This window comes from Canis lupus, chromosome 20 (genome assembly GCF_011100685.1).
Source record: "Canis lupus familiaris isolate Mischka breed German Shepherd chromosome 20, alternate assembly UU_Cfam_GSD_1.0, whole genome shotgun sequence".
In the NCBI taxonomy this organism is placed as follows: Eukaryota; Metazoa; Chordata; class Mammalia; order Carnivora; family Canidae; genus Canis; species Canis lupus.
This window is the reverse complement of record NC_049241.1, coordinates 20,325,120-20,340,141: the sequence shown is the minus strand read 5'-3', so window position 1 is coordinate 20,340,141 and position 15,022 is coordinate 20,325,120. Positions and strand designations below refer to the sequence as shown.

At 40.1% G+C, this 15,022-nt stretch overlaps 1 pseudogene; it reads left to right on the top strand.

Moving 5' to 3' along the window:
- The first annotated feature begins 341 nt into the window (after nt 1-341).
- On the top strand, nt 342-1,128 carry LOC119864561 (annotated as a pseudogene).
- The last annotated feature ends 13,894 nt before the right edge of the window (nt 1,129-15,022 follow it).

The window sequence follows — 15,022 nt, the reverse complement described above, 5'->3', positions numbered from 1 at the left end:
AAGGAGCCGATGCGGGACTCGATCCCAAGACCCCGGAATCATGCCCTGAGCTGAAAGCAGATGCTCAATCGCTGAGCCAACCAGGTGCCCCTGCCAGAATGTCTTTAATGCATTTAAATTAAATATTAATTAATATTAATTAATATTAATTCCTCAGCATATAAAAATAGCTTACATAATAAATATCCATGACGATCATATATATATGTGTGTATGTGTATATATATATATGTATATATATACATATATATGAAAAACTATCTTTTAAATTGATAATTTAGTCATTCTGCCAGTGGACACTGCCAAGAAGCCTCATCACAGTCCCTCCGCCCACTGCTGGCATGTCTAAGTCAGAGTCTCCAAAGAACCTGAAGAGATGCGGAGGTTTGAGCTTTGAAACAAACTATGAGAATCTGAGGAGCCATTTGGAGCACTCATGGACTGTGCCCTAGAGGCGTTGGCCTTGTCACACCTGCCACGGTGGAGGAGGTGGGTGCGGCCATCAACTGTAAGGCCACACAAGGTGATGATAGAGTTGTAGAACCAAAGACGTCTGTCACAGGAGAAGATTCTCAAAGCCTTGGTGTCCAATTAACTGGGAACAAGATTGTTGTTGGTGACATGAAAGAAGACACTGAGGAACATTATCTAAGAGATTGTTTTGAACAGGATTGGAAAATGGACGTGACTGACATCATGACTGACCAAGGTGGTGGCAAGAAGAGAGGCTTTGTTTTTGTACTATCTCATGACTGTGACGGTAGATGAGTTTGTCATTCAAAAACACCTTACTGTGAATGGCCCTAACTGTGAAGTAAGGAAAGCTCTATCTAAGCAAGAGATGGCTAGGGGCTTCATCCAGCCAGAGGTCAGAGTGGTTCTGGGAACTTTGGTGGTGGCCATGGAGGTGGTTTTGATGGCAATGATGACTTTGGTCATGGAGGACGCTTCAGTGGGTGAAGTGGCTTTGGTGACAGTCAAGGTGGCAGTGGATACAGTAGCAGTGGGGATGGCTGTCATGGATTTGGTAATGATGGGAGCAGCTATGGAGGTGGCAGGAGCTATAATGATTCTAGCAATTACAATAATCAATTTTCAAATTTTGGAGCAGAAGCTCTGGCCCTATAGTGGTGGAGGTTAATACTTTGCCAAACCATGAAACCAACTTGGCTATGACAGTGGTAGAAGGTTTTAATTACTGCCAGGAAACAAAAGTCAGCAGGAAGAGGAGAGCCAGAGACAGGGAAGCTACAGGTTAAAAGATTTGTGAACTCAGCCTTGGGGCAGGGCTTCACTGCTACAAAGAAGACATGTTTTAGACAACACTCATGTGCATGGGCAAAAAACTTGAGGACTGGATTTGTGATTAATTGTATAATAGGTTATTTTAGTTTCTGTTCTGTGGAAAGGGTAAAGCATTCTGACAAAGGGCTTTATTGTAGATTTTTTTTTTTTTGCACCTATGCTGTTGATTGCTAAATGTAACAGTTTGATCATGACACTGAATAAATGTGTCTTTTTAAAAATAAGTAAAAAACAAATTAAAAATGGTGATAATTTACAACCTCAAACGCAGTTCAGCTTCAAGGATTCCATTGAAACTAATTGGATTTCTACAAAATCAAAGATTAAGGCAATATCCATTCGATTACCTAGTATTTCTTAATAAAGAACTCAGGTTACAAATTCCTCCATCAGATCATAAAAGAAAAAAGGTTGTCTTTGCAAATGAACTCATTCATTGACTTTTTAAGATAAAAACAACTAAGTACTTTGACTACCTCTTTACCAGGCTACTAGTACACTCATAGCTAAATATAGGACTCACCTAAAAGTAATTTCTCATTCTTATGAAACACCAGTTTTCCTAACCTATCACTTGTTCTGTTTTCATTTTTTAAAATATTTTTTCTTTCTTTATTTGACAGAGACAGAGAACATGAGAGAGAGAGCATGTGCATGAGCGGGGTGCAGTTGGAGAGATGGACAAGCAGATACCACACCAACACAGGGCTGGATCTCATGACCCTGAGATCAGGATTGGAGCCAAAACCAAGAGTTGGGTGCCCAACCTACTGAGCCACGCAGGCACCCCTATTCTGTTTTCATTTTTAATTTGTCTTACTTTTATATTATGTTGCCTATATTCTTTTTTTGAAAGGGGGAAGTTTATAAATCTTATACCACCAATCATTTGGTCCAGTGCTCCTTCCACCAACAGAATGATATAGGGAAAGTACATGAGTTTAGTGGCAACCAGACCAGGATTCAAATCTTAGCTCTGCCTCTTACTAGCACCGGGCTCTTGGACAATGTAGTCAACCTCTCTGAACCTCAGTTTCTTTAAGAATAAAACAAAACATTAATAACTATCTTGCAAAAAAAAAAAAAAAAACTATCTTGCAAACTTGTCAGGAGAAAGAATACTATCTAAAGTGCCCTTGAGATTACATTATACCATACCTCCCTACATAGTATAATATTAATTATCTATTTATTTTTATTTAAAACATCTAGAACTTGAAATAGCTCTGAAATGGGATCATATACCCATTCAATTACTCCAGCATAATGTTAGAGGAATACTATCACATGGCATCTTTGACAATAAAATGGCATCATCATTATACTAAAATTTCATTAAAAAATGAAATTATTCCTATTTAATGACCAATAATTTTTGTAATTTTCTTTACAAATGTGCTGTGGTGGTGGCTTTGTTGTAAGATAATCAGAATCACTGAGAGGAGTTCTTGAAATTCTTTCCTATGCATAATCATATTTATGATCCTAAATTGATATTTGGCAAATGGAATAAACTGATAATTCACTCAAAACATTTTTCTATATACCATTTAATAATTCATCTTTGAAATGGCATTGTTTATAACATTACAGCCTCAATTTGCAACTGAATGTTCAAATTATGTGGAAGCCAAATCAAAATATATCAGGTACAAATCATAACAAAAATAACAACTATTATTTTGTCAAGGATTTTGATAGGATTTACCTGAAAAATGATTAGAACAACACTTTCATGAGCTACATGGTACTTATAACTTCTTATCCTAAAAATAATAAAGAATTAAAATTAGAGACTAGAGCAGACAGAAAAAGCAGGAAAAAAAGGAAAGGAAAAGAGAACACACTTACCCAACTCAAAAATCCGCTTTATTTGCTTGCAGAGTTTGGGATAAAGTAAACCCATCTCAAGTTATTACCTGAAAAGAAAGTTTTCCTTTCATGTGGCCACACATTGACCTCATCAAAGAAGAGGTTGTATTTGACTATTTGGGGTTTATCAATTTGAAACGTTTAAGTATATGATACATTAACATGTAGATAGTTAGCTTCTTCTCACCAGATCTGTGATTGGTACTAAGTCGCAATAAGTCCTCAGACTTAACAGGAGAGAGTCCTGTTTCGGTGGTCCCTTTAGAGGAGGTAGGATTTAGAGTCCCACAGGACTAACCCTATTCCATGCTTTGAGACAGCCATGTTCTGTCCCCATCCCAGGAATATATGGGGCCTCTCCCTTTCCTTCAACTTGGGCCTGTGGTAGGAATAAAATTTCCTGAGGATGCAGAAGTGCCCTTGAGGTCATGCCCAGGTCATGAGGTAGGAATGCCAGACTAAATCCAGGTCACTCAGTTAAATTTGAATTTTATTGGGCCGCCTGGGTGGCTCAGTGGTTTAGCGCCGCCTTCGGCCCAGGGTGTGATCCTGGAGACCCAGGATCGAGTCCCACGTCAGGCTCCTTGCATGGAGCTTGCTTCTTCCTCTGCCTGTGTCTCTGCCTCTCTCTATGTGTGTCTCTCATGAATAAATAAATAAAAATCTTTTAAAAATTTAATTTTATTTTATAAGATTTATTTATTTGTTTGAGAGAGAGAGGGTGAGTATGTGTGTATGCTCACTCAAGCACCAGAAGAAGGGGGAGGGGCAGAGGGAGAGGGAGAGAAGCAGACTCCCTGCAGAGCGTGGAGCCTAATATGGGGCTCTATCCCATAACCCTGCCATCATGACCTGAGCTAAAATCAAAAGTCAGAAGCCCAACTGACTGAGCCACCCAGGTGCCCTTAAATTTGAAATTTCTATCAACAACCCATAATTCTTCAGTGTAAGTGTGGGCCACAAAGCATTTAGGATATACTTATGCTGAAAAAGTTATTTATTTTTTGATCTGAAATTTATTAAGATTTTATTTATTTATTCATGAGAAATACAGAAGGAGAGAGGCAGACATACATAGGCAGAGGGAGAAGCAGGCCTCTTGCAGGGAGCCCAATGTGGGACTCAATCCCAGGACCCTGGGATTGCATCCTGAGCCAAAGACAGATGCTCAACCACTGAGCCACCCAAACCTCCCTTGATTTGAAATTCAAATTAAACTGGACATCTTGTATTTATATGCTTTAGAAAAAACCTGCACACCCTCACTTGAGGGGCCACTTTTAGGTGATAGCATCGTCATTCTGGCAGGGGCTGGGAGACCAAAAACCAGTCCTAACGCAGCGCTCAATGACTGAAAATGACATGACACAGAACTTCCAGAGTAGTAAGATATTTCCTCTAGTGTGCATGCAAACATTCAACAGAGGTTGAACTGAGGCTCTTTATAATGAAAATAACAAACAAAATACTTGGTCTAGTTGGTTGCTTGGGGCAGGAGGGAAGAAAAATTCCCACTGATCTATAGATTCTGTTTTTTAAATGTAAAACCTTTAGGTGAATTATTACAATATAGCAAAGCTATTTGATTGATCTCACTGGTTTCATCCACTCTGTCGTATCGCTACCATCTTCCGGGGATTACCAAAGAGGATTTCTTGAATTTGCACATTAGCAAACTTCCTTTTGCCTAACCCTGTAAATCCAAGTCACTCACAGGCTTTGTGCTGGTCGAGTGCCTAAAATGACTTGGTCAGAGGTAATATGTTGAGTGCTGGGTGTGTAAAGTGCTTTACTTGTACCACTCTACAAGATGGGTGCTAATATTTCCATCTCACAAGTGGGAGGTGAAGACCCAGCCTGGAGAGTGGCTAGGCTTTGGTGGGTGGTGTGGCTCAGTGGTTGAGCATCTGCCTTTGGCTCAGGGTGTGATCCCAGGTCCTGGGATCAAATCCTGCATCAGGATCAGGCTCACTGCAGGGAGTCTGCTTCTCCCTCTGCCTGTGTCTCTGAATCTCTCTCTGTGTCTCTCACGAATAAATAAATAAAATCTTTGAAAAAAAGTTAAAAAAATAAATCCCAGAAGAGTATCCTAGTCTTCTAGCCTTCTATGCTACCTCTTCCTTTCTTCTCTGAAGCCCTACAGAGAGACCTGGCCCCATACCAGCAAATTTTGCCCAATATTTGCAGATTGTCCAGAGATTTAAGTGAGACCTCCAATGGGGAGAGTGAAAATTTAGGGCACAACAGTTGGGACTTGGGTGTGTCTTGCTATTTTTATTCCTATTCTTTGTTTATTCCATTAGTCCTCCATGTTTCCAGGTCACGCCCAATCAGATTCCATCTGTTTTAAAGTTCTTTGGTCATCACTGGGGGGATTTTGTGTTTATTTAAGGAGTGCTTCCTTACAAATGCAAAAAAATCCTCAAATCTATCATCCACTGAAAAAATTACCCACCTCTGTATGGGAAGCTTCCCTGGACCACCATTTATTTGTCTAATTGAATATTCAAAAGCCATTTAGAAATGGATTTCCTGGTCCATGCTTTAAACAGTCAATCGAGACCCATTGTCTGGATATTCTTTGTGATTGGTTCACTCTGTTTTATTGTATTGAACTCATTTAAGTGCTTCTGTTTTATAATTGTGTGGGATTTGGGGGTAATTCATTCAAAGGTGTACATCCTATAAATAAATTATTCTCCTTTGGCTGCTAATGTTTAACTGGTTCTTTTGAAAGGAAAGAAAAGAAAGCAAAAGACAGCTGAAGACACAGTTTTTGTTAAAGTGAGGAGAAAAAGTACGCCAATTCTGTTTAGAAAAGACCTTTAAAAACCCATAGTGATTATACAAAAGGGAGCAAAAGCATTTTAGGGAGAAGTGAAATAAATGGTAAACAATCATGCCTCCAACATAGAGAATGCGTCATTTCCTCATTTAAACGAGGATGCTGGAAGTCAGAAAAACTGATGTTGGCTGTAAGAAGCAGAGGAGAGGTTGGACTTCTTTCCTGTATTTTGCAGCATTTGTAGAGGTCATCTTGTTAATTAGCTATGCTTTAAAAAATAACCCTATGAATCAGCTTTCAAAGTTTGGAAACTAAGTAAAAAGAGAGAAAGCTCAGGTCTGTATAATACGCACATCAAGCAAATGGGCCTGAAACTTTGTTCATCCAGAGAATATTTACAAACTGCTTTCCCCTGATACCCAAGAATAAAAGACAGATTTCATATTCCTTTTATTTGGAAAGTTGTTTCCAATTGTAAATATCTGTGTGGAAAAAAGAGATGGGAATCAATACTTTTCATAAACCATTTTATTTGATGGGTCTCCACTGTCTGATTACCCTGGCATGCTGTTATGGCAAAGGATGTAGATGAGATTTCGGATGAAATTATATCCAAACGTCTCAGGGTTCCAAAGTTATGAGAACTAACAAACACGCTACATGCAACTGGGGAGAATGAGTATGCTTCTTTGCAGGGTAGGTAGGTCTGAGCTATTCCTAACAGAAGAGAAAAAAGAAATCCTGCTCCATGATTTTTAGCAACGAGACCCCTTTTCGTTGACTCATCCAATGTGAAAATGAAATGAAACATCTATTCTGCAGTCAAGAAGATAATTAATGAGCCACTCATTTCTAAATGAAGGCCTAAGGGAATAAAGCGCCCAGCCTTGAATTTCAAAAGAGAAAAGTGGTTACATGTTTGAAAGAATACCAAGTCACAAATCACCCCATTAATGTTTGAATTTGAGCTCTTACTCGTTTTTAAATGAGCTGTAACCCTTGCTGAGCGCCTCCTTGGGTGCTCCTCATCAACTGTAATTACCGTCTTCGGTAAAGCAAGGAGAAACACGAACACTTTTCCTTTAGGTTCCTTTGCTATAAGCGTTCTTGTAGACAAAGTCAGATGGATTGCACGCGTAGAAGCCCCTCAAACACATGTCATGGCTTCAAGTGCATCTTGAGGCCACTCATCTCCCTTAGACTTCAGACAACCAGAAGCTGCCTGAAATGAAGAAGGGATTTACAAGGAATGTCAACCAAGCAGAATCAGAGACCAAGCTTTGGATTCCCTAACCTCTCGGTTTGAGGCAGTGACTTGGATGGTTACTAATGATGGTAAGAGCTAACATTCATCGAGTGTCAACTATAGACTGAGTACTTGACCTGCTTGCATGGTCTTCTCTGAACCTTATCAGAAACCTTTATGGGTTTCCTCTTTATGGGAGAGCCTCTTCTGATTCTCATTTCCCAAGTGGGAAAACAGGCTGACAGAGTGAAAATTCCTTGCCCAAGATCATGTCCGGTGGCTGAAAAGCCCAAGTGAAAATGCGGCTTCTGTCTAACAAAAACATGAGAAATAGAAAACAACAACAACAACAACAACCACCCTGGAAATGATTCCAGTTTTCAGACTGAGGAAGTTAGGACTAATAATGTCACCAGCAAGACTCCCACTGACCCCCCTCCCATCCCTTTTCAAGGAATGTTAACCTTATCATTCATTCATTCATTCATAAAGATTTATCTATTTATTTGAGAGACAGAGCATGCACACAAGCAGGGGGAGGGGCAGAGGGAGAGAGAGAATGTTTTTTAAAGATTTTATTTATTTATTGATGAGAGAGAGAGAGAGAGAGAGAGAGAGGCAGAGACACATGCAGGCTCCAGGCAGGGAGCTTGATGTGGGACTTGATCCCGGGACTCCAGGATTACACTCTGGGCAGAAGGCAGGTGCTAAACTGCTGAGCCACCCAGGGATCCCCAAGAGAGAGAATCTTAACCGCACTTCCCACTGAGCATGGAGCCTAACATGGGGCTTGATCCCATGACCGTGAGAACATGACCTAAGCCAAAACCAGAGTCCAAAGCTTAACCCACTGCACCACCCAGGCGTCCTTAACCTTATCTTTCAGAAGCAAATCACAGGATGAGCTCCAGCCAGCCTAGATCAGTTTGAGCTTGACCACTGATTCCAACCTGTGCAGATGGACCAGGGAGTGTTAGGCAGTTACTTCCACCTCATTGTAATATTAAAATCTCTGCCCAAGGGGGAGCGCAAACCTCATTAATATAACATATGATGCATGTACAGGAATGTTTCCTATGTAAGCGCACGCCACCTTATGCCCACCTCCATGTGCGATGATAAAACTCCCCTTTCTTTATAGTCACCCAACCCCAAAAAGGGACCCACTCACCCCTGCTTGGGGAGTCCCAGCTTTCAGGATTATCTTACTTGATCTCTCTTTTTGTGCTGTAACTCCACCTGGTATAGTCTCTATCTATAACTCACCAAGGAGTGAAGTCACATGAATTTAGTTACAACAAGGTCTTTAAAAATAAGCATGAACTCCATTAGACCAAATTGTTTAGAATGCTGTCTCCCACTGAACTCTGATCCTGTGGTTAGTTAAGTCCTTTATCCTGTGGGAACTTTTTCTGTTATTGGACCATGTGAAATGTAAGAAAAGATAAATTTATAATATAGACATATTAGACTACATTATCTAAATAGCACTCATGCCCTTTCATTCAGTTAATATGCCCATGCTAATATGCCCTTTCATTTCAAAATGTTTGCTCCAGGAACATTTCCTTCATAATTCATCATCAAATACCCAACCACAGAAAAAACCTATTAAATTATATTAATTTCTAATTAAATTCAAACTACAGAAATGCCAGAAGTGAAGTGTTCTGGGTTTGTTGTCTCATACTCATCATTAATTGTGAAAGTAACTAGTAACTAGGTGAGTCACATTTCTTCTCTGTGTCAATTTCCTCTGCCAGACAATGAGGATAATAATGCATTTCCTAACTAATATTTGGTAAGTGATTAAAGTGATGCAAATAGTTGTGAAATATTTGGAATAACAATGGGCTAGATGAGTATAAGGCGGTATTACATGTAACATTTTTCTTATTGGCTTAATTTCCAAGCCAATACTTTGGGGGAAAAAAACTTTGGAAATAACACATAGAAATATAGTCAAAGGAATCTCATAAAGCACACACTAGTTAAAGACTTTTTTTTTTAACCTGTTGTGTTAAGAAAATTGCATGACCTCTTACTGAAGTAAGAGGAGTTTGTTACTCCACAAACTAATGACAAGAAAAACTACACACAAGCCCAGAAGTTTTTCATATACCACGTGCACTGTACTTACACAATCTTCTCAAAGGTGTAAATTCTCTTCCAAATTTTTGAGCAGCTATTCTTAAAGCTTTCTGTGTTAAAGGCTACAAAGCCAAACTTCTTTGCCACTCTTAGTTTATAACGGCACCCTCTCTGGCACCGTAAGCTTCTTTCCCATACTCCCCAACAGTGTCTGAGACTCCTGTTTCTTTTGAAGAATGTCAGCCTCGGGATGCCTGGGTGGCTCAGTGGTTGAGCATATGCCTTCGGCTCAGGCCGTGATCTCGGGGTCTTGGGATCGAGTCCCATATCAGGCTTCCTCGCAGGGAGTCTGCTTCTCCCTCTGCATGTGTCTCTGCCTCTCTCTCTCTGTCTCTCATGAATAAATAAATAAAATCTTAAAAAAAAAAAAAAAAAGAAAGGAAGAGAGAAAGAAACTCAGCCTCTTTTGGAATTCAGCTATCATGTGCATAGAAATGACATCCAGAGCTATAGCCTGAGCTTTCCACTCTGCTGAGTTTTGAAACTGAAAATGTGTATGTGTGTGTGTGTGTGCACATGCACGCGTGTTTGTGTTTCTTCTTCTCTCCACTCACACTGCCTTAAGCATTTTTTTTTCCTAAACCAGGAATGTAAGGTCAAATGGTTTATCTGGGACATGTTTCTATGAAGTAGGGGACCCTGGAAGTGAGATGGAGAAGGAAAGGAAGCCAATAAAACATGTGCTATCAAGCAGAAAAGTGGGTGACTGGGGCTCAACCCCACTGCGGACCTCTGGGTGACAGGGCACAACAGGCCCCAAGGAGCTGGAACGTGTGCTCACAGTCTGCCATCAGGTAGCAGTTAGTCAGTGCTATTGGCATGAGGTTTGTATTCTTAGCCTTATTTTCATCTTTCTCTCACTCTTCTCATCTACTCTCTCCTCACAGCTATAGGTTCTTATCCCTCTACTATATCTCAGTTCCACTCTTCCTTTTTTCCTCCTGAGCCCCTTGGGCAGAGTTCTGTGCCTCCCCTGAGCTGGAAGCCCTGTCTGGTTCCACAATGATGCCACCTTGGCTGTGTACTACTGTTCCAACACCAGTAACACAATGGTGTTACTGGCTCAAGTGGTGCATTGTTGCTTGTTATATTAAAGCCAAAGTATTTGGCACAAGTTTTCCTTTTTACCCCACTTTAACCCAGGTAATCAAATCTACTTGATGACTTTTGTGTGATCTGTATTATCTCCCTGGCCTCTGCCCCTTTCCGGCCATACCATGCCATTCTCCCTTTGTTCTCTGTATGCCAGTCCTATTTGCCTTCTTTCAATTCTTAAATCTGCTAAAAACAACAACAAACCACACACACCACAGACCCCAAATTGACTCATTTATGGTAGGCTGAATCACCAAACAGGGGCTTAGTACCTAACCCAATTGTACTTTCAACCTCTTCCATAAATGTAGTATTAACCAGTTAGTCAGGAAACTTCTGGTCAGAACCGATGCAGTAATGTATCACATGGGCCCTTCTCCATCCCTGACAAAGGAAGATGAGGTAATCCACCTAATGAGACTCCCTGCCCTTCCCCTTAGGGGAGGTAAACTTGCCTGAAATCCTTTTTTTTTTTTCTTTTGCTAATACCTTCCTTGTCTGCCTATGAAAACATTCCATTTTTTTTAATTTTTTTTAATTTTTTTTATTTATTTATGATAGTCACAGAGAGAGAGAGAGAGAGGCAGACACACAGGCAGAGGGAGAAGCAGGCTCCATGCACCGGGAGCCCGACGTGGGATTCGATCCCGGGTCTCCAGGATCGCGCCCTGGGCCAAAGGCAGGCGCTAAACCGCTGCGCCACCCAGGGATCCCCAACATTTCATTTTATACAATTCCTCTGAGGGTCTCTCTGCCCCCTAGATGGGATGCCATCCAACTCACAAGTCATTTAATAAAGCCAATTAGATCTTCAAATTTACCCAGTTGAATTGTGTTTGTTAACACATTTGTCACATCCCTTCTACTGCAGGGTCTTTGCACATGCTATTTCCTCTTGTCTAATACTTTTTCTCTTCTTCACTTACTAAGTCCTCCTCCTTCTTTCCTTTTGAATGGCATTTAGTTAGGCTTTTTCTAAGTGATTTCCCCTTACCCAGGCTCTAATCCCTTCACTCTAAAAGTCAGTGCCCTATAATATGTTTTTCTCCTCCATACCACTTCTCATGATTACAGTTAATTAATTAATTACATTTTTAATATCTGCTACTCTCAGTAGGATGTATAGTACACAAGAGCTTATATATTTTTTTAAGATTTTATTTATTTATTCATGAGAGACAAAGAGAGAGAGAGAGAGAGAGAGAGAGAGAGAGAGGTAGAGACACAGGCAGAGGGAGAAGCAGGCTCCATGCAGGGAGCCTGAAGTGGGTCTCCATCCGGGGACTCCAGGATCATGCCCTGGGCTGAAGGGAGGGGCTAAACCACAGAGCCACCCAGGGATCCCCCACAAGAGTCTATATTGTTCACCCACATATTCCCAACACCTAGCACGATGCTTAGCATACTTCAAGCACTTGATACATATAAAAAATGATTATGTGCAACTTAACACTTTCCAGCTCTGAAGGCTTTGCATTTCTCCTCCCATGATGTCTTTCATTCTCCTCATTTAGATGAAATACTATGGAAACAACCATGCTCAATAAACTTTGTGGATAGATCCCCGGACAAGCAATTTGAGAGGATTCTATGGAAATAGAAAGGTGAAGGGCAAAATGCCACAAAATCATTACCATTCTTTATCTCTAACCAAAGCATCATATTGTGTATCATTTGAAAATTCGCCATAATGAAATAGCAATATTGTCACAGACTTGATAGCAATGCTGGCAGTAGGACACTCTGTAGAAAAGGAGATGATTCTGTGAACTTGTTAAAGCTTGTGTTTACTCCCAAATTTAAGGGATAAATGCAGATGGCAGTAAGAGGAGTTAGACAGTAGAGCAATGACTTAATGCTTTGGAAATTTAGGGGACAGGTATGATAGCCTATTGTGTCTCAGAATAAGTAATTTCAACAAAGACATAAAGTATACAAATGGGAAAAGAATTTGATTTCGCTTAATTTTATTTGATAGAACTCAACACTTGAACAACTGCTGTTTGCTAGACTATAAGAGTTATTAAAATTCTCCTTTCTCCTTAATGGGTCCCAAAGAGAAATGTATCCATTTGTTCCATCGCAAATGTTCAATTGCAGATTTGGGGGAATAGTAAAAGCTCTTGCCTTGCTATTTAATAATTCAGTTGACTGCTAGAAAGACTTAGCTCCCCAAATGGGCTTGTAACTCAGAAATGATAATACATGTTTGTTTTAAAAGATAGACATGTAATTCCAAAACAAACTAGCGTCAACTTACATTTTTATTATGGCAGTGACAATTTGGCAGTTATGTAAAAAGTTGTAAAAAAAAATCAGCAGGCATCAATTCACTTTTTACTTAGTGGTTCTGAATACGCTTTCTGTGAAAAACATTCTGCTCTTGAAACTTTTACATTGAACACCCACAGTGTATAAATGCATGAAGGAGGACAATAAGACGTTTATCAATATAATATTTTTCTATTCAGCAATTACATTTCCAATAAGAAAAGTTTAATGTAGATCTAATATTAAACCTACTTTAAAATATGTACACATTACTAAAGGGAACATCACATTAAAAGAAAGCACCGTATTATCAATTTCTGGGAAAACTTTAAAATGTTGTCATTAATTATGGATGGGACACTTTTCCTGTGGTATATTCCTATTTGTTTGACACCTGGCAGGACCTACACCAATTTATTCACTTTCTCTGTTACACGGCATTCAGTCCCTGGGGCTATTATTTCTGAGGGAAAACCAAGTAATGTAATTAGAAGCCTACATGAATGATTCATGCTAGAACACTCTAGAACATGCTAGTCAATGGGATACGCTGAATGTCTAATCTAACTTGACGGCTGACACTTCTGTGGCGCCAGGAGGAAGTGATCCATTTACCAGATCCTCGAGATTAGCTAAGCCATTTCCAGCAGCTGCAGAGCCCTATAGTCTTCCCGTGTCTGCAGGAAATATTTGCAACCTTATCATGATGAAGCATTTCCCCAACACACACACACACACACACACACACACACACACACACACACACACTGTATAATGGCTGCTTGTCTTGGTACCTCCTAGGCACTTAGTGGTGTCTTCATTTTTTTTAAAGATTTTATTTATTTATTCATGAGAAACACACAGAGAGAGGCAGAGAAAAAGACAGAGGGAGAAGCAGGCTCCCTGCAAGGAGCCCAATGCAGGACTCCATCCCAGCACCCTGCGATCACCACCTGAGCTGAAGGCAGATGCTCAACCACTGAGCCACCCAGTTGTCCCATGTCATCACCTTTTAAAAAAATAACCCCTTTATTATTCTGGAAGCAGCACATTTTACATTTACAAAATATTAGTAAAGTCAAGCAAACAAGTAAACAAAACTTCACTTTCCACATCACCCAGAATTACTTACCATGTCTTATACCTTAGCGCTTGTGCTTCTGGCTATGTGTGTGTGTGTGTGTGTGTGTATACATTTATACATGCATGCTATTGTATGTATTTTTCTTTGCAATACATGACATAATACTCTACATACTGTTCTAAAAGTTAAACTTTTGTTTAGTGAGTGACCTTTACCTTTCCATTTCAGTGCATTTTCTTATGTCATTTAAGAGCTCAGTCATATTCAAATTTCCCCACTTAAGCTGAAAAAATTCTTACAACTGTTTGGTCCTATGCAGGAATCCTATCAAGAAGCATTATCTGGCTTTTATACTCCTTATGTCTCTCCAATCTGTTGCAATCCTCTTTTTTTATGACACTGGCTTGTTGAAGACACAGAGCCAGTTTTCCTGTGGAATGTCTCACCTTCTAGATTTATCTGGTTGCTTCCTTGTTGTACCATGTAGCTGATTCCTCTACCCTTCTATTTCTTACAAACTTGAGGTTAGATCTAAAGTACTGATGGGTTCATGATAAGCATTTTTGGTTAAAATATTCCATAGGTGATTCTGTATCAAGAACTGCACCCTCTGGGTTGCCTGGGAGGCTCAGTGGCTGGGCGTCTGCCTTCGGCTCAGGTCATGATCCCACGGTCCTGGGATCGAGTCCTGCATCAGGCTCCCTGCAGGGAGCCTGCTTCTCCCTCTGCCTGTGTCTCTGCCTCTCTCTCTCTGTCTCTCATGAATAAATAAATAAAATCTTAAAAAAAAAAAAAAGAACTGCACTCTCCAATGTGGAGATGTGGCTATTTAAATTTATGCTTAAATGAATTAAAATTGAAAATTAACATCCTCAGTTGCCCTAGCCACATTTCAACTGTTTGAGAGCCACACATGGCTAGTGGCTATCATGTGGACAGTACAGATATGGAACTTCCTGCACTCCAGAAAGTGATGCTGGATCACCAGTTAGAGATTGATTCCATTTCCCCACTTTTTGAGTCAGCATGGCTATGTGACTTTGAATTGGATACTAGTAAATATGATGCAAACAGACGCTTGGAAGATATACACCATGAGTTTTACCACTCTGCTGCTGAAACCCAGAGATCATCATGTAAAGATGCTTAGACTAGCTTACTGGATGGAACATGAGACACCACGGGGAGAGCACACCAGCTATTCCGGCTGAGG